At 37.8% G+C, this 21,354-nt stretch overlaps 1 protein-coding gene across 5 annotated transcripts in view; it reads right to left on the minus strand.

The window, feature by feature from the left end:
• TMEM196 (transmembrane protein 196) overlaps positions 1-21,354 on the minus strand; it is a 331,349-nt gene that overhangs the window by 295,424 nt on the left and 14,571 nt on the right. The window contains exon 1 of one of the 5 annotated variants that reach the window (XM_081536767.1): positions 20,570-20,682. The exons of 3 other annotated variants lie outside the window; for them this stretch is intronic. The gene's annotated coding sequence lies outside the window, so the exon portion shown is untranslated. Of the gene's footprint in view, positions 1-17,758; positions 17,920-20,569; positions 20,683-21,354 lie in introns of those variants that run through there. One more of the 5 variants, XM_081536766.1, reaches the window with a different exon arrangement.

Here is a 21,354-nt window from a genome sequence, read left to right on the forward strand (position 1 = left end):
TCCTTGGGGAACATTTTATCTTTGAACATCTAAGCTAGAATTCATGGTATTGTATATTCCTTTTCAAGTCAAAGAATACTGTCTATAGGAGCTACCAAGGGAATAAATGCTAAAATATTTTAACAGTTGCATCATGGCTTTTAATTGCCAATGAAGCATAAATTAATGCATAAGTTACTGATATTCATAAGTATATACTTCGAGTAAATCTCTTTAAATGTTTATTGTCAGACTATTTTATATGTGGCTTGAGTGATACATAGAAGATATATAATTTATTTCATTGCTATCATTTTAACATCAAACTTGTTTTAAAGAGTCATGACAAGAAATGAATATTTCACATAAATGAACAAAAGACTATGTCTGTGAAAGCTGCACATCCAGATGTAAAGAGGAAAAGTCAGTGATGTGAAAGTTTCCTTAACAGAAAACCAAACATCTGGAGATTTGGAGAAAACTTCACAATTACCTAAATATTTCTTATCTGGATGTTTATTTTCATGTAGCTGCAATCTAATTTGGCACAGTGTCAGTAAGTACGGGTGGGATGAGAGGAGTGTTGGATTCTAAGGAAAAAGTTGGTTTTACCCAAAGAACTATTTAAGACATTAAGTTTTTAAAAAAGAGGTTTGGTCTCCTCAAAGGCTATTTTTTCTAATATAATGAGAAGCATAAAGTAAAATAAATCAACCCTGAATATTCATTAGAAGGACCATTGCTGAGGCTCCAATACTTTGGCCACCTGATGCGAAAAACCGACTCACTGGAAAAGACCCTGATGCTTGCAAAGACTGAAGGCAAGAAGAGAAGGGGGCGGCAGAGGATAAGATTTGTTGGATAGCGTCACCAACTCAATGAACATGAATATGAGCAAACTCAAATTCAGGAGGTAGTGGAGGATAGAAAATCCTGATGGATAGAAAGTCCATAGGGTTGCAGAGTCACACACAGACTTGGTGACTGAACAACAACAACTGAGTCAGATTCAGCTGATGAACCTGGAGAGCATCTCAGAGAGGCAAGAGGCAAATGAAACCCACCTTGGGGACACAGATGCTGGCAGCAGGACATGGTGCTGGTAAGCACTATTTCACTAGTGTCAGGACACAGCCTCAGATTCTAGCTGGTTGGCACCTGTCCTGGGATGCCCCAGGCTAGGCAGTTAGCCAGGCAGGGACAAGGCCCCACCCACCAGCAGGCCAGCTGCCATAGGAACCCCTAAGCACCCAGCCACCTGACCAAGCTCCACCTATCAGAGGGCTTAGGACTCAGCCCCAGCTTCCAGTGAGTAGGCCTAGCCCCAGGACTTCTGGAGGCCCATCGGCTAGCTAGCTTTCAGACATGTCCTGCTCACTATTAGAATGGTACTAGTCCTGGGACCTGGCTTTACCCCCAGGCGGTGGGCATTATCTTTGTGATCCCCTGGGCCCTAGTGCTACCTACTCACTTGGTACCATCAGCTTCTGGGCTAACACTAGCCCTTGGACCCAATCACAGATCTGGAGGCAGTTGCCTCATGACCCAGCCCCACCCACCTGCAGGCCAGTACCAGGACTGGAACTCCTCTAACCTTAAAGCCAGGTGTGCCAGGGCAGAGTCCCACCCATCAGCAGCCTCCACATAAGGAAGGCCTGGCAATCAACTGGGCTGGGAGCTAGCCAAGCCTAAAAGCACATTTACAGTCATCAGCCTGCCACAACAGAAGGACCCACACAATCCAGAGAGGGCATCTCTTTTAAAGCATTTAGCTCTGGTTACCTGACAAGAGTGCACTTGCAGGACTCCATGGGACATTTCAAACATAAGGCCACTTCTGCAAGATGACGAAATATAACCAGTCTGCCAAATACACAGAAATAAATACAGCGATTTTAGGCAAAATGAGGCAACAGAGAAGCAGGTTCCAAATGAAGCAAGGAGTTAAAACCCAGAAGAACCAAATGAATCAATCTACCAATAGAGACTTTAACAGTCTGTTAAAAACTAACTTCTCAGGCTTTCCTGGTGGCTCAGTGGTAAAGAATCTGCCTGCCAATGCAGGAGACACGGGTTCGATCCCTGGCCCCGGAAGATCCCACATGTTGTGGAACAACTAAGCCTGTGCATGACAGCTGCTGAAGGCTGTGTGCCCTGAAGCCTGTGTTCTGCAAAAAGAGAAGCCACAGCAATAAGAAGCCTGTGCACCACAACTAGAAAGTAGCCCCGGCTCTCCACAACTAGAGATAGCTCGTGCAGGAACACGCAACCCCCCGCCCCCCAAAAAAATATAACTAACTTCTCACTGTCTTCATTCATTCTTCTTCCAAGTTCTTTGAGATTCTTTATGATCATTACCTTAAAGTCTACATATAAACCTATGGTAACCACAAGTCAAAAATCTTTAATAGGAGCACACACACACACAAGAGAAAGAAATTCAAGCATAACATTAACAATAGTTATCAAATCACAAGGAAAGGGATCAAAAGAAGAAAGGAACATAAAGAACAACAAAGACAACCCCAAAGCAACCAAATGTTAATAAGTATATATCTATTAATAATTATATTAAATGTAAATGGACCAAGTGCTCCAGTCAGAAGACACAGAGTGGCTGAATGGATTAAAACAAAAAAACACCCATACATATGCTGCCTATAAGAGACTCATGTCAGATCTAAAGACACACAAAGATGGAAAGTGAGGGGATGGAAAAATATATTTGATGTAAATGGTAAGGAAAAGAAAGCTCAGGTAGCAATATTTATACTAGATAAAACAGACTTTAAAACAAAGACTGTAACAATAGACAAACAAGAGCATTACATTATGACAAAGGGAACAATTAACAAGAAGATACAATAATTATAAATATATATGCACCCAACTTAGGAGCACCTAAATTAAGAAAGCAAATATTAAGAGAAATAAAGGGAGAAATGGACAAAAACATAGTAATATTAGGGGACTTTAACACCCTATATGTATCAATAGAGAGAACATCCAGCAGAAAATCAATAAGAAAACACTGGCCTTAAATGACACATTAAACTAAATGAACTTAATATATAAAAAACATTCCACCAAAAAACAGAAGAATATACATTTTTTCAACGGTATATGTAACATTCTCCAGAACAGATCATATTATGTTACAAAACAAGTCTAAGTTATCTTAAGAAATACATCCCATCAAGCATCTTTTTCAACCACAAAGACAGGAGACTAGAAGTAAAGACAAATTGTAAAGAACACAAACAAAAGGAGGCTAAGCAATATGCTATCATAAAACCAGTAGATAATCGAAGAAGTCAAAGAGGAAATAAAATATTTGGATAAAAATAAATATGAAAATATAGCAATCCAAAATCTATGGGATGCAATACAAGCAGTTTTAAGAGGAAAGTTTATAGTGACACAAACCTAACTCAAGAAACAAGAAAAACCTCAAATAAGCAACCTAAATTTATACCTAAATGAACTAGAAAAAGAAAAAACAGCACTTGGAAAGAAATCATAAAGATCAGAGCAGAAATAAGTGAAATGCAGACTGAAAAAAAAAGGAAAAAAAAAACAACAATGAAACTAAGAGCTGGTTCTTTGAAAAGATACCAAATTCATACACATTTCACCAGGACTATCAAAAAAGAGATGTCCTAAATCAGTAAAATCAGAAATGAAAAAGGAGAAGTTAAAACTGACATCACAAAAATTCAAAGGATAATAAGAAGTTACTAGTTATATAACAATAAAAGGACAGCCTATAAGAAATGAACACATGCCTAGAAATTTGCAATCTCCCAAGACTTCAACAGTATGTGAACCATGAACTTCCAGATGTTCAAGCTGGATTTAGAAAAGGCAGAGGGACCAGAGATCAAGTTGCCAATATCCACTGGATCATCGAAAAAGCAAGAGTCCTAGAAAAATATCTACTTCTGCTTTACTGAGTATGCCAAAGGCTTTGACTGTGTGGACCAAAAAAAACTGTGGAAAATTCTTCACGAGATGGGAATACCAGATCACATGACCTACCTCTTGAGAAATCAGTATGCAGGTCAGGAAGCAACAGTTAGAACTGGGCATGGAACAACAGCCTGGTTCCAAACAGGAAAAGGAGTACGTCAAGGCTATACATTGTCACTCTGCTTATTTAACTTACATGCAGAGTACATCATGAGAAACGCTGGGCTGGATGAAGCACAAGCTGGAATCAAGATTGCCAGGAGAAATATCAATAACCTCTGATATGCAGATGACACCACCCTTATGGTAGAAAGCAAAAAAGAACTAAAGAGCCTCTTGATGAAAGTGAAAGAGGAGAATGAAAAAGTTGGCTTAAAGCTCAACATTCAGAAAACTTAAGATCATGGCATCCGGTCCCATCACTTCATGGGAAATAGATGGGGAAACGATGGAAACAGTGTCAGACTTTATTTTTCTGGGCTCTAAAATCACTGCAGATTGTGATTGAAGCCACGAAATTAAAAGACGCTTGGCTCCTTGGAAGAAAAGTTATGACCAACCTGGACAGCATATTAAAAAGCAGAGACATTACTTTGCCAACAAAGGTCCATCTAGTCAAAGCTTTGGTTTTTCCAGTAGGCATGTATTGATGTGAGAGTTGGACTATAAAGAAAGCTGAGTGCCGAAGAATTGATGCTTTTGAACTGTGGTGTTGGAGAAGACACTTAAGAGTCCCGTGGACTGCAAGCAGATCCACCCAGTCTATCCTAAAGGAAATCATTGTAAGGACTGCTGCTGAAGCTGAAACTCCAATACTTTGGCCACCTGATGGGAAGAACCGACTCATTGGAAAAGACCTGATGCTGGGAAAGATTGAAGGCAGGAGGAGAAGGGGACAACAGAGGATGAGATGGTTGGATGGCATCACCAACTCAATAGACATGAGTCTGAGTAATCTCCGGGAGCTGGAGATGGACAAGGAGGCCTGGCGTGCTGCAGTCCATGGGGTCACAAAGAGTCAGACACGACTGAGTGACTCAAATGAACTGAAGACTGAACCAGACAGAATTAGTAAATATGAACAGATCAATTACCAGTAATAAAACAGAATAAGTAATTTAAAAATTCTCAGTAAGCAGGAGTCCAGGGCCAAATAGCACATGAATTTTACCAAACATTTACAGAAGAGTTAACATCTATCTTCTCAAAATTATTCCAAAAAGTTACAGAGGAGGGAACTTTTCTGAAGTCATCCTACAAGGCCAGCATCACACTGATACTAAAACCAAAGATATCACAAAAACAGAAAAGTACAGGTCAGTACCATTGATGCAGATAGATGTAAAAATCCTCAACAAAATATTAGCCAATCAAATTCAACAATATATTTAAAGGCTCACACGTCACGATCAAGTGGCGTTTATCCCAAGGATGCAAAGATTTTTCAATATCCACAAATCAATGTGAAATATCACATTAACAAATTAAAGAATAAAATCATATGATCATCTCAATAGATGCAGAAAAAGCTTTTCAAAGAATTCAATATCCACTTATGATAAAAATGTCAAGGAAGTGGGTATAGAGGGAACATATATCAACATAATAAAGGCCTTATATGATAATCCCCACAGTTTCATACTCAGTAATGAAAAGCTGAAAGTATTTCCTCTAATACCAAGAAAAAGACAAGGATGTACACTCTTTGCAACTTTTTATTAAACATAGTACTGGAAATTCTGATCTCTTCAATCTATTTCTTCTTCAGGCACTCTATCAGATTTAGTATGATAGAGTGAAAATAGATTCAAGGGATTAGATCTGATAGACAGAGTGCCTGAAGAACTATGAACAGAGGTTCCTAACAATGTATAGCAGGTGGTGATCAAGACCATCCTCAAGAAAAAGAAATGCAAAAAGCCAAAATGATTATCTGAGGAGGCCTTACAAATAGCTGAGAAAAGAAGAGAAGTGAAGGGCAAAGGCAAAAAGGAAAGATATACCCATCTGAATGCCGAGTTCCAAAGAATAGCAAGGAAAGATAAGAAAGTAATCTTAAGTGAATAACACAAACAGAGGAAAACAATAGGATGGGAAAGACTGAAAAAAAAAAAGAAAAGAAAATTAGAGTTCCCTAGGAAACATTTTATGCAAAAATGGGCACAATAAAGGACAGAAACAGTATGGACCTAACAGAAGCAGAAAATATTAAGAAGAGGTGGCAAGAATACACAGAAGAACTGTACAAAAAAGGTCTTAATGACCCAGATAACCATAATGGTGTGCTCACCGACCTAGAGCCAGACATCCTGGAACATGAAAGCCAAGGGGGCCTAAGGAAGCATTACTACAAACAAAGTTGGTGGAAGTAATGGGATGCCTGCTGAGCTATTTCAAATCCTAAAAGATGATACTGTTAAAGTGCTGCACTCAACATGCCAGCAAATTTGGAAAAATCAACAGTGGCCACAGGACTGGAAAAGGTCATTTTTCATTCCAATCCCAAAGAAAGGCAATGCCAAAGAATGTTCAAACCATTGCACAATTGCAGGCATTTTACACGCTAGCAAGGTAATGCTCAAAATACTTCAAGCTAGGCTTCAACAGTGCATGAACCAAGAACTTCCAGATGTTCAGGCTGGATTAAGAAAAGGCAGAGGTACCAGAGATCAAATTGCCAACATTCACTGGATCATAGAAAAAGCAGGAGAATTCCAGAAAAATATCTACTCTGCTTCATTGACTAAGCTGAAAACTTTGACTGTGTGGATTACAACAAATTGTGGAAAATTCTTCAAGAGATGGGAATAAGAGACCACCTTATCTGCCTCCTGATAGACCTGTATGCAGGTCAGGAAGCAACAGTTAGAACTGGACATGGAAAAATGAACTTTCATATTGGGAAAGGAGTACATCAAGGATGTATATTGTCACCCTTCTTATTTAATTTATACACAGAGTACATCATGTGAAATGATGGGCTGGATGAAACTAAAGCTGGAATCAAGATTGCCAGAGGAAATATCAACAACCTCAGATACGCTGATGACATCACCCTTATGGCAGAAAGCAAAGAGGAATTAATGAACCTCTTGATGAAGGTGAAAGAGGGGAGTGAAAAAGGTGGCTTAAAACTCAACATTCAAAAAATGAAGATCATGGCATCCAGTCCCATCACTTCATGGCAAATAAACTAGGAAAAAATGGAAACATTGACAGACTTTATTTTCTTGGGCTCCAAAATCACTGTGGCTGGTAAATGCAGCCATGAAATTAAAAGATGCTTTCTCCTTGGAAGAAAAGCTTTGAGAAACCTAGACAGCATATTAAAAAGCAGAGACATGATTTTGCCGACAAAGGACTATATAGTCAAAGCTATGGTTTTTCCAGTAATCATGTATGGATGTGACAGTTGGGCCATAAACAAGGCTGTGTGCCAAAGAATTGCTGCTTTCAAACTGTTGTGTCGGAGAAGACTCTTGAGAGACCTCAGACTGCAAGAAAGTCAAACCAGTCAATTCTAAATTATATCAATCCTGAATATTCATTAGAAGGACAAGCTAAAGCTCCAGTACTTTGGCCACCTGACGCAAAGAACTGACTCACTGGCAAAGACCCTGATGCTAGGAAAGATTGAGAGCAGGAGGAGAAGGGAGTGACAGAGGATGATATAGTTGAACGGCATCACTGACTCCATGGACATGAGTTTGAGCAAACTCTGGGAGAAGGTGAAGGACCGAGAAGCTTGGCATGCTGCAGTCCATGGGGTGGCAAAGAGCCAGACACAGCTGAGCCTCTAAACAACACTGGAAATTCTACTCAGAGCTATCAGACAAGGAAAAGAAGTTACAAGAATCCAAATTTCTAATCCAATTGGAAGACCTAAATCTGTTGCTGTTTGCAGATGACATGATGCGATACATAGAAAATCTTAAAATGCCACTAAAACTATTGGAGCTCAGTAAATTCAGTAAAATTTTGAGATACAAAATTGTCATACAGAAATCTCTTGTGTCTATACAATAACAACAAACTATGAGAAAGAAATTAAGGAAACAATCTCATTCACAATCACATCAAAATAGAATAAAATATGAGAATCAATCGAAGCAGGTAAACAACTGGGAAAACTATAAGACATTGAAGAACTGAATTTAAAATGACATGAACAGATGAAAGATATACCATGTCCACAGAATGTAACAACACCCATACTACCTGAGGCAATCTATAGATCCAATGCAATCCCATAAAAATACCAATGGCAGATATCACATGAATTTCTACTAACAACAAACATTAACAGAAGAGTTAATACGTATCTTCCCAAACTATTCCAAAAAATTGCAAAGGAGGGAACCTTTCTGAAGTCATCCTATGAGGCCTACTTTTTCACAGATCTAGGACAAATAAAACTAAGATTTGTATTGAAACACAAAAGCCCCTGAATACCCAAAACCATCTTAGGAAAGAATGAGAAAATAGGTGGTATCAAGCTTCTATATTTCATACTACACTACAAAGTGACAGTAACCAAAATAGTATGGCACAAGAACAGATACATAGATCAATGAAATGGAATAAAGAACCCAAAAAGGAAGCCACACTTATGTGGTGAATTAATCTATTCAAAGGAAGTAAGAACATACAATGGAGAAAGAGTCTTTTCAATAAGTGCTGCTGACAAAACAGAACAGAAACATTTAAAAGAAGGAAATTAGAACATTCTCTAACACCATATACAAAAATAAACTCAAAATGGATTAAAGACCTAAATGTAAGACCAAAAATCAAAGGCAAAACACCCCTTGACATAAACCATAGCAATGGTTTTTTGGATCTACTAAAGCAAAGAAAACAAAAGCAAAAATAAACAAACGGAGCCTAGTTAAGCTTAAAAACAGAGCAAAGGAAACCATCAACAAAATGAAAAGACAACCTACTAAATGGGAGAAAACATTTGAAAGTGATACAACTGATAACAAGTTAATATCCAAAATATATAAACAGCTCAAAGAACTCAATGTCAAGAAAAAATCTGATTGAAAATGGGCAGAAGACCTGAGTAGACATCCCCCCACCCAAAAAAAACATACAGATGGCCAGCAGGTACATGAAAAATACTTAGCATTGTTTATCAGAGAAATACTAATTAAAACTACAATTTTATTTCACCTCACATCTGTCAGAGCAGCTATTATCGAAAAGAACACAAATATCAAATGTTGGCAAGGACACGGAGAAAAGGGAACCCTTATATACTGTTGGTGAAAATGTAAAACAGTGCAACCTCTGTGGAAAGTTTCTCAAAAAACTGAAAATTAAACTATAGTACATCCCACCAATTCCACTCCACTCCTGGGTTTTTATTCCGCCCCCCACCCAAAAAAAAGCTACTTTGAAAAGATACATGCATCCAAATGTTCATAGTAGCATTATTTACAATGGACAAGATATGGAAGCAACCTATGTGTCCATCATGTATGTATATACATATATACACACATACACACATATAGTACTCAATCATAAAAAAGAATGGAATTTTTCCATTTGCAAGAACATGGAGGACTTCCCTGGTGGTTCAGATGGTATGCATTTGGAGGGTATTATGCTAAGCAAAAAAACACAAACAAAAAAAACAAATACCATATGATATCACTGGTATGTGGATTCTAAAAAGTAAAACAAGCTAGTGAATATAACGAAGAAACAGAATCACAGATATAGAACTGGTTAATGGTATTTTTCAGGTCTACTATTTCCTTCTACTTTTCTGTATTCATTCTGTTAATTTTTGAGACTTTGAGATTGAAACTCCAACTAAAAATCTTAATTTATCTACTGAAAAGGTAATTGTAATATATAGTGGAACTATATGTAACTTTATTCTGTATTTCCCCAGTCTCCTGTAAATGTGTTATCATACTTCTATAATTTAAAAAATAAAAAAGAAAGATGGGGAAAAACAGGAATCACAGATATAGAAAAGAAACCTGTGGTTACCAGTGGGGAGAGGAAAAGGGGGAGGGTCAAGATAGGGGTATGAGGTTAAGAAGTATGAATTACACTTCTCATAGTACTAAATAAGCTACAAGGATATACGGTATACACAGAGACTGTAGCCAATATTTTATAATACTATAAATGAAATATAACTTTTAAAAATTAGGAATCACTATGTATATCTGAAACATGATATTACATATCAACTATACCTCAATAAACAAAAAAGAAACAGTTGACTAGTATTGAATTATAACCCAATTTAGAAAGTAAATATACAAGAGTCCATACTGATATAAATGACTGAATAAATAAATAGGAGAAAAAGGCAATCTCACATATAGAAGTACTCCAAATAATTTATGTATATATTGCCCCTTCAGAGAGATGGAACATAACTTCACATTCATAAGTGTAGGTTGTATTAGTGATGTCCATGTGCAGGCTAACAGAAAGGTAAAAAGAGTCACTTCACATTGGAGAACACTGACAAACACAGGTGATGAGGACTGATAGCATTTACTTTTGATATGATGGAATGAGAATGGTATTTACCTCTGAGGCTCTCCTCCCCGAAACCTATAATCTTAATCTCATCATGAGACAAACCATCCCAGTTAAGGCACATTCTACAAAATACATTTCCAATACTCCTCAAAACAGTCAAGGTCATCACAAACAAGGCAAGTCAGAAACTGTCACTGCCAAGAAGAACCACCTAAGGAAACACAACAACTGAATGGCACCTTCTGTTTTCCTGGATGGGATCCTGGGACAGAAAAAGAAGGTTAGGTGAAAATGAAAGAAATAAGGATGAAGTATGGGCTTTAGTTAATAATAACGTATCAATATTAGTTTATTAGGTGTGACAAATGTATCACACTAATGTTAAGATCTGAACAGAGGAAATAGTACTGAGCATTTGAGAACTCCCTGTATTACCTTGCTACCTTTTCTAGAAATCTAAATTTTTATAAAAGTTTATTTTTTTAATGTCTTATTCTAAGAGGGTTAGCATATTTTCACCTTCTGGGAAGAGATGTGATTTAATAACCACTGAATGAATTGCAGTTTGATGGTCCTGTGGTAACAATACACCAACAGCAGATCAATGAGAAAACACCAGGATCACCAGAATGGGCTGCCTGTAAATGAATTCTGCATCTGCCAGTGTAATCAGCATAGTCGCTTGCATGCAGCAAGTTAAACCACCATGTAACAAGGAAAGCTATAGGAAATGTGATTAGATTCAGCTTGTGCATTCTTCTACTGGAGCTGCCATGACAAAATACCACAGATGAGGTGGCTTAAAGAACAGAAATTTATGTTCACAGTTTTGGAGGCTGGAAGTCCAAGAACAGGATGCCAGCATGATCTATGTTGGGGAGAGTCCTCTTCTGGGCTTGTAGACAACCCCCTGGTGTGCGCTCACATAGCCTTTCCTCAGTGTCTGTACTTGCAGAGAGAGCAAGAGATATCTCTCTCTCCATTTTCCTATAAGGCCATCAGTTCAACTGAATTAGGGCCCCATCCTTAGGATCTCATTTAACCTTAATTACATCCAAAAGTACTTCATCATAACAGCTACATCAGGGCTTAAAGCTTCAATTTCCAAATATGGACACAATTTAGTCCACAGCAGCCTGTCCTGTGTGTGTGTTGGGGGAAGGAGATCTGAGAAAGCATTTAATATTGCTAAAAAATATTAATAGTAGGACTTTCTAGGATAGATGAAAATGTTAAAATTGTAAGAGGTTTACAATTCCAACTGGAAGGTTTTCCTTCAAGTAGTAGTCTCATGTAATGCTGTAACTCAGGGTATCAATAGAGTGGTTTGAGTTATCTGTCATCAAAAACAAGCTTTGGTCCAAAGCCAATGAATGGTCCTTTTCCTTGAAGCTCTCTTTATTTTCACAGGAAATCTCTTCACCTCTGAGCTTCAGTTTTCTTAAAATATTTAAGAGTATTAAAGCTTTTCCTTCATAAACTTCAATGGAAAAAATAAATGGGTAAAATATGAACGAGTGAATATAACAATGATTCACAGATTGTCTTAGAGTGAGCTTTTGTATTTTTCCTTTGCAACATATATTTTAAAAATACTGTATTACAAATGACAGCCCAAATACTACTAATGAGTTCTCTAATGCTTCAGAAAATAATATGCCCTGTCAAACTGGCAACACTGATTTATGTTATACTAGCAATCAGAGAAAGCAATGGCATCCCACTCCAGTACTCTTGCCTGGAGAATCCCATGGATGGAGGAGCCTGGTAGGCTACAGTCCATGGGGTCGCTAAGAGTCAGATACAACTGAGCGACTTCACTTTCACTTTTCCCTTTCATGCACTGGAGAAGGAAATGGCAACCCACTCCAGTATTCTTGCCTGGAGAATCCCAGGGACGGTGGAGCCTGGTGGGCTGCCGTCTATGGGGTCGCACAGAGTCGGAAACGACTGAAGCGACTTAGCAGCAGCAATGAATAATAGGAACTTGAATTTAAAAATACCACTTAGCATCAAAACATAAAATATGCAGGAATACATTTGATAAAAGATGTATAAGATGTAAACACAGAACACAACATAAATTTGCTGCAATAAATTGAAGATTTCAATTAATGTAAAAACACCTGGATCAGAAGACTCAATATTTTTATGATATGTGTTCTCTCCAAAATTGACCTACAGATTCAATACAATCTCAATCAAAATCCCAGAAGGCATTTAAAAAAAAAAGAAATAAAGAAACTGACAAGCTGGAACTAAAATCTTAAAGAAAATGGAAAGGACCTGAAACAGTTAAAACAATTTTGTGAAAGTGAAAGTGACACAGTTGTGTCCGAATCTTTGCGACCCCATGAACAATATAGTCCATGGAATTCTCCATGCCAGAATACTGGAGTGGATAGCCTTCCCCTTCTCCAGGGGATCTTCCTAAACCAGGAATCGAACCCAGGTCTCCTGCATTGCAGGTGGATTCTTTACCACCTGAGCCACAAGAAAAGCAATTTTTTTAAATATATAAAAGCATACAGTTAAAATGTATGCTGAAAAATTATACCATCTGGGTTTTAATCCTGCCTCTCCTCCTTGTTTTCCTGTGTGACCTTGAATGTTGAACTTTACTCTTAAGGAAGTGTACCTCCTGATTTCAAAAATTATTGGAAAGGAAAAGTAAATAAGATAATGTTGTTTTAGTATAAATACAGACAAATAGATAATGAAACAGAATAGAAAGTCCAGAAATAAATCAACACCATATACTGTCATTAGACTTTGTCAAAGAGACCAAGGCAATTTAATGGGAGCAAAGTCTTTTCAACAAATGGTGGTGGTGCAACTGGATAGCTTCATACCAAAAAAAAAAAACCAGAAAAACCTGACCCTGACTTACAATAAACAAAGAATTATCAATTTTATCATAGACCCTAACGGTAGCTAATAGGAAGTAAAAGCATTTGCTCTTCAAAAGATATTGTTACAGGAATGAAAGGGCAGGTCCAGATTGGAAGAAAACATTTCCAAAGCTGATCTCCAACTAAGAGCTTGTATCCAAAATTGAGAATTTTCCAGTATCAACAATAAGACAATGAACAACCCAATTAAAAAAAAGGAAAGAACACTGGAATGAACATTTCACTAAAGAAGATGTACAGATGGCATATTAAGCACATGAAAGGAGGCTGTTAAGAAAAAGCAAATTAAAACTTCAATACGCTATCACTACACACTCACTAGAATGGCTGAAACTACAAATTACCCATATCAAGTGTTAGTTAGGATATGGAACACTGGAACTTTATATACTACTAGTGGGATACATACTAGTATGTTCACTTTTGAAAACAGTTTGGCAGTTTCTGAAAAATGTAAACATATGCTCACCATTTGACCTGGCCATATCTCTCTTAGGTATTCACAAGAGGATATGAAAATCTATGCATAAAGACTTGTACACAAACATACAGAGAAACCTTATTTGTAATGCCCCAGAATAATCTAAATGGCCACCAACAGGTGAATAGATCAGCAAATTGCAACATATCCTTTCAGTGAAATACTGGACAATAAAAAGGAATTACTAATGTACAAAAGGAGAGAATCTCAAAATAGTTATGAGTGAAATAAACAAGATCCCCTTTGTCTTGGCATAAATAGGATACACATGCATCATTCCATTTATATAGAATTCTAGAAGATGCAAACTCATCCAAAGGGACAGAAAGCAGATCAGTGGTTGCTTGAGGATGGGGAATTACAAACATCAGAAGGAAAACTAGAGGATGGTGGATATATTCACTACCTCACGTGTGATACATATGCTGCTGCTGCTAAGTTGCTTCAGTCATGTCCAACTCTGTGCAACCCCATAGATGGCAGCCCACCAAGGCTCCCCCGTCCCTGGGATTCTCCAGGCAAGAACACTGGAGTGGGGTGCCATTTCTTTCTCCAATGTGTGAAAATGAAAAGTGAAAGTGAAGTCGCTCAGTCGTGTCCGACTCTTAGCAACCCCATGGATTGCAGCCTACCAGGCTCCTCCATCCATGGGATTTCCAGGCAAGAGTACTGGAGTGGGTTGCCATTGCCTTCTCCAGATACACATGCTAGCATTCATAAAAATAATTTAAATATGTACAGCGTAATAGATATCGATTTTACCTCAATAAAGCTGTAAATAAACAAAAACACAACCTGTGTAGAGAGAAGACAAGGTAGCGGTTGCCCTTCGTGAGTGTGGGCAGTCACCAGGAGTCGGAGAGGCTTCTGGGCTCCCAGCGATGCTCTGTGTTTTGATCTGGACGCTGACGGCACACACATGTTCACTTTCTGAAATTCATTTAGCTGACACACATGATATGTATACTTTCCTAAATGTATGTTTTTCTTCCTTAAGCATTTTACATTAAAGTAAATATATACAGTTCTGCCTTCTCCATGTAGACAGGATCGACCTGAAACAAACCAAGCAAACTCTCAAAGATGCAAGATGAATTACAGATGGGATCAGAGGGAGAACTAAAAAGCCCAGTCAACTAATATTTAAATCGTGCTTTACTGAAACGTAACACAGAACTTCTCTCAAATTCAGTTCAGTCGTTTAGTCGTGTCTGACTCTTTGTGACCCCATGGACTGCAGCACGCCAGGGCTCCCTCTCCAGCACCAACTCCCAGAGTTTACTCAAATTCATGTCCATTGAGTTGGTGATGCCATCCAACCATCTCATCCTCTGTCGTCCCCTTCTCCTCTTGCCTTCAATCTTTCCCAGCATCAGGGTCTTTTCCAATGAGTCAGCTCTTCGCATCAGGTGGCCAAAGTATTGGAGTTTCAGCTTCAACATCAGTCCTTCCAATGAACAATCTCTCAAATTCCTGAAGTATAAAAATCTTTCTCATTTTATCACCGAGTCTTTTTCAGAGACATCTTTTTTTTTCATTCCTTATCTCAAGATATTAATTTTCAAAGTGGATTTTTCAAGTCTTTTTCAGCGGTATATTAAAGCACTATGTGATGAAAGGTGTTTCATAGGCAAAAATGATTAGGAAAGTTGTGTTATACAAAGTTAAACTTTTCTTCCATGCAATATTTATATATAATCTTTTATCATGTTAAAATGTGCCATGAATTCCATACAGGAATATGCAGTATTTCTCAAACTTAGATATTCACAGAGCCTCCTTTTTCAGACAGCATCCCAAGACACTAGTATTTCAATGAATATACACTGCAGTTCTAGAAATGCAATACCAACTGTGGTTGTTTACTACTGTAGTTAAAATGTTTGTTGTCAAATTAGAACATCTGGGTTTGAATTCTGCCTCTGCTACTTTTTATGTGTGAACTTGAATGCTGAAAAGTATACACATCATTTCTGTCAGCTAAACTAATTTAAGAAAGTGAACACATGTGTGCCACTAACATCCATTTCAAAATACAGCATTACTGAAAATTGAGAAGCTTCTCCTGATTTCAGGGACTACCCACACTCACTAAGGGTGTCTTTCAAAAGGAAATGATAAAACTATGGTTGTTGTGGGTTTAAAAAAATGACTAAACATACGTAAAACAGTGCCTGCAACATAGTAAATGTTCAAAAGTGTTAACAACTAATATTAAGAAAAGTGACCTAAGCAAGGACCAGAGGTACAGATCATGTTCCATTACAAGTCTTGACTGGAACTTAGGGTCCATTTCATTGTTCATCAACCCACCAAAAATCTGGCAATAGAATTATATGAGATGCAAATGTTCTCGCCGTAAAAATAAGAACAACAATGAAATGAATAATATGTGAAGACTGCCTTAACTAATCTTACTGCGGCAATCATTTCTCAATATATGTATCAGATTACATTGTACACCTTAAACTTACATGATTTTACATGTCTATCCTAAAGGAAATCAGTCCTGAATATCATTGGAAGGACTGATGTTGAAGCTGAAACTCCAATACTTTGGCCACCTGATGTGAAGAACTAACTCATTGGAAAAGACCCTGATGATGGGAAAGATTGAAGGAGGGAGGAGAAGGGGATGACAGAGGATGAGATGGTTGGATGGCATCACTGACTCGATGGACATGAGTTTGAGCAAGCTCTGGAAGTTGGTGATGGACAGAGAAGCCTGGCGTGCTGCAGTCCATGGGGTCATAAAGGGTCAGACACGACTGAGCCACTGAACTGAACGTGTCAATTATATCACAATAAAGCTAGGGAAAAGAAGAACAATTACTATCACATACACTCATTAAGGAGACTGAATGACTTAAGTGTCTAGCCTTAAACCTCTAAAAATCAAAATAATTGCATGAAATGCTATTATTTATAACCATATCCAACATACATGATAAGATTATGAATTCCTTGGGGTTAGAGACCACATTTGTCCATCATTCTCCTTTTTGAGGATTAGAGTTGAGCTTAATTAGTCTAAGCATCTTAGAAACTCTGCAATGCCCAGCAGTCCTTTTAGCATGAGGAAATCCAGGCATTTCAGAGGAATTGTGTGGGGGATTTTGAGTCAGCTCTCTGTATCAACAGGACAAAGATACATCAGCAGAAGATGGTACAAGATGTTTTTAACAGGATTTCACTTGGGTGTTGATGGCATCCTTAAATGAGGATTTTTTCATAGACCTTCACATTCCTTTTTGTTGGTTTCTCAACAAGTCGTGTGCTACTCTTTTGCAATCCCATGTACTGTAGTCCACCAGGATCCTATATCAATGGGATTTTTCTAGGCAAGAATACTGGAGTGAGTTGCCATTTCCTTCTCTAGGGGATCTTCCTGACCCAGGGGTCAAACCCCCATCTCCTACATTTACAGGCAGATTCTTTACCATTGAGCCACAGGGAAGCCCGACTGACACGTTAGAAGATAGTTAAACCAAACAGGGTGAGGAGCTCAGGAACACTAAAATTGTATTAGCAAAACCTTAGATGAGAATTAAATGCTTCTCGGCTTGTTACTTTAATGATTTGATTTTCCTGAGGCTGATGTGTAAGAGAATAAGGGTTGTATGTTCATCCTCCACAGTGCCTAGCATGTATTTGCACATAATAGGTGTTAATGAATATGTTTTTTGAGCATGTGGTGTGATCAGAAAGTAGAGTGACAAGTACAGAACTGATATTCCCATTTCCCAATTCCAGCTACATCAAGAGAAGCCAACAAAAAATGGTAAATGTACACAACAGAGAGAAAGGATGAATTGCCAGGCAAAGCAGTTTATCTGCAAAACAGAAATGTGCTTTATAACTTCAAGGACTAAAGCACAACAAGAGGGGATAAGATTACCTTTACCTTCCAGGATTTCTTCTAGGGTTAATCCATGCGAGGAAAGTGCTCTGAATGCAAGGGTATAGGAACCATTTAAATGCAGTCTCACCGTGGCTGCCAGCTGCGTTGTGTAGTTGCTATTTTTAGCCCACATTCATGCTGCTCTGGGTCAGAAAGGAGGACATCTGTGGTGAGAGGAATAAATTGCTTGCAGCAAGACAAGTTTTGATGAATAATTACTTGTGTTATAATGTGCAGTCAGGGCAGCTCCACTCCACAGACTGAAAACTAAGACTTCCAGGGAGTAATCATGGGCAGGTCCTCCGTGGCTGTCTATGGCTTCCAGCACTAATGCTACTTGACAGTGCTGCCAGGATGATCTAGGACTAATTGATTTGCTGTGAACCCGACTAGAGGTTAGCCCCAAGGCTGATGTTATACAATGCAGTTATGTTTTCAAAGCACTTCATAATCATTAGTTTTAGGCCTGATGTTCCTGGGAAGTAAGTAAAAAGTATTTTTCCATGTTAACTTTAATGCTATCTCTTCAGTTTTACATTTCTAAACTCTAGATGTTCTACTAAGTGCAAAGACTTTTCAAAATTTCATTTTTGAAGAGCTGGAGTAGGTAAACCTTCTGTTTTTATTTAACATTGTTGGACACAGCAGGTACCAGGTTTCTTTCTTCTTCTACTTTCCTATAGTCCGATGGTGCCAGCACCTGATCAGCCTTAATCATAAGTTACTTCACCTTTGAATCTGGATCCAGTTTCAGGGAAATCAATCACAATCATCTAATTTTCGATCAAAATTTAGAGAAAAATATAAAGTATTCAGTACTTGCTGGGTTCATAAATAAATAACTTTCTCTCCAGACACCAAAAGACTCAAAGAAATGGCCTCAGAGCAAGGAATAAAGCAAGAGTACTGCCAGTAAAACCTAGCTTCAGGATAAAGCTCTTACCTAATGTGACTCCCTGTTGAGACTTCAGAAATAACTAGGGTGCCTTATAGACCTTCTCAACTACTCAGAACTTCTAAAAACCTTAAGGATACTGTCACATGATATCTTGTTTCTCAGTCTAAGGTAGAGAGGCTTCTCTCAGAGAACAACCTTTCTTACGGATTTATCCTCCATGAGATTCATAGGAAACCCACAATGTCTACAACAAATGACATCACTAGAAGCACTGTGGGCACACATAGAAGGGTCAGAGTTCAAAATTAAAACACATCTTGAAGAACTCAATCTTGTAAAGTAAGAGCGAGCTACCCTAGTTAAGCACAAACATGTACTGTTTCTCACAGAAAAGGAAGAACAACTCAAAAGATGCAGCTCTGAAAGCATAGCGGAGAGTGTCAAAGAATCATTACCAAGGAGGAGTACTGGGCCCTAATAAAAGGCCTGACATGCGCCCACCTATAATGCAAGTAATTAGCATAGACAAATCAAAGTTAGAAAGTCTGGGTCAGGAAGATCCCCCTGGAGGAGGGCATGGCAGCCCACTCCAGTATTCTTGCCTGGAGAATCCCATGGACAGAAGAGCCTGGCGGGCTACAATCCATAGGGTCGCAAAGAGTTGGACATGACTGAAGTGACTTAGCACGCATGCACACTAGCTTATGTGCACAGACCATAAATGCTCTGCTCAATTTAACAATATCACCTAGAACCTCAGGTTGGAAGATTAGAAAGCTACTTCCATGTGGCCACTTCTCAAAAGCATGTTTAAATTAACATTTTACTGACTAAAGTACAAATTTGCATAGGCTACTCTTCTATTCAGTAAAGTAGATTACCTATCATATAAGAAAATAAACCCTCCAGCACCCCTGCCTTGCTGCCTAGGAACTCAAAACAATTTTCATTTGGGAAAACTTTTCAATTAGGGAAAAAAAAAGAAATGCTACTCATTTAATTCACCATGATCTATACAGTTTGCAACTTTCCTTCTTTTCTACTACAGAAATAGCTATTCACGACACTCCCTTTTTCTCTCCCATATCTCTGGCAGATGTCACTAATTGACCATGTTACCAGTTTCTACTAGTCCAAACATGGCCTCATGATTTTTCACAACACTGAGAAAGTTTTTGCCTGCCAAGCTGAATTGCCACAGACTGACGTCTACCTACCATTATTTTTGTATGATATGTGTCTTGATTGATCTCTGTGATCTACACACAGTAAAATCCCAGAGAGGGGACAAACTATAGACAGACTGAAATTTCAGCTCTACTACTGAGACAGTAAAGCCTAGTTTTTGAGATCCTAATCCCTGGAGCAGAAGACACTGATCTTTTAGTATCGTTCTGACACTGAGTAGCTGTGTGACCTTGGGCAATTACTTAGCCTCTATGTATCCCACAGTTCTCATCTATAAGACACGAATAACATTGTCTACTTCATATATTAATTATAATTATTAACTGAAAAATACATAATGAAGATTTATAAAATACAAAGTATATACATATGAAATACTTCAAATGACTGGTACCAAGTTGTGCACAAATGTATTATTCTAACTTCATTTTAATTATTACTCCTAGCTCCATGACTTTGGCAAATTATATAAACCTTCTCCATGTTTGTGGGTTAGAAGATATTTGTCTAGTATACATGTCAACATTTATTTACTTATACACATGCAATTTAATACAACATTTGGGAGTTCTAAAATAATTTTGATTGAAATAGAATGGAAACATCTCAAGTATGCTGCATATTTCCCTATATTGTGAACAGTATGCCAAATATTTCAAATTTTCTGTACCTGTCACAGTCAACAATCAGTGCACTATAATCAAATATTTTAGGGAAGAGTAGCATACCTTTTCATTAAATGACCCACGGGACATAGTGGCATCCATTTTCTCTGGGCTTTTGGTGTTGACTCAGTGCTTCTTTCAAGGGCTGGCAAGGTGTATTAAACTGTTTATTCAATTCTGTAGCTCAATGCTATGTTTTTCTTATCTCCTTCTTTAACCAGATTTCTTCTTACAATCATTGGCTCTCTCACCATTTTTAACCTCCCTGATTTAACCTCCTCCAATTTTCTCTGTACTTCGCTGAACTTTTGCTCCACTCCTTACAATGAACAGAACTTTTGTTACAATGAACTGAACTTTTGTCTTGCTTTTGTTTTGTTACAATGAACTGAACTTTTGTCTTGCCACTCGTTACAATGGAACTCAGCATTGCTCCTTCCCTTCAGGTTAGACTTGTAAATCAGACAATGGGAATATTATGTTTTGCCAATTTTCCACATTGCTCACAGACTGATGAATCATTTGTTGTGCACCTCTTGATTTATTCCAAATTACTGATTTTTCCAAAAATCTCATCTCCCCATAAATTTGCTATGTTGGTTATAATATGCAACATATGTTATAACTAAAGAACCATCTTAGGTTAAGATTTTTAAAAATATAATTCTGTTCACTACAAAAAGGAAAAAACTCATAAAAGGAATTTCCCCTTGGATGCTATTCAGAAGTGTTTATTATAGAGATGCCAAAGTAAATCCCTCTTTCAATAGCATAATAAATAATCTTAAGAGAAAAACACTAATAATATCACGCTGTTTCATACAGCAATTCTTAAAGTATGGTTCTAG

The sequence above is a fragment of the Giraffa tippelskirchi genome, chromosome 10 (genome assembly GCF_054371585.1).
Source record: "Giraffa tippelskirchi isolate mGirTip1 chromosome 10, T2T-mGirTip1v1.2.pri, whole genome shotgun sequence".
NCBI classification, from domain to species: Eukaryota; Metazoa; Chordata; class Mammalia; order Artiodactyla; family Giraffidae; genus Giraffa; species Giraffa tippelskirchi.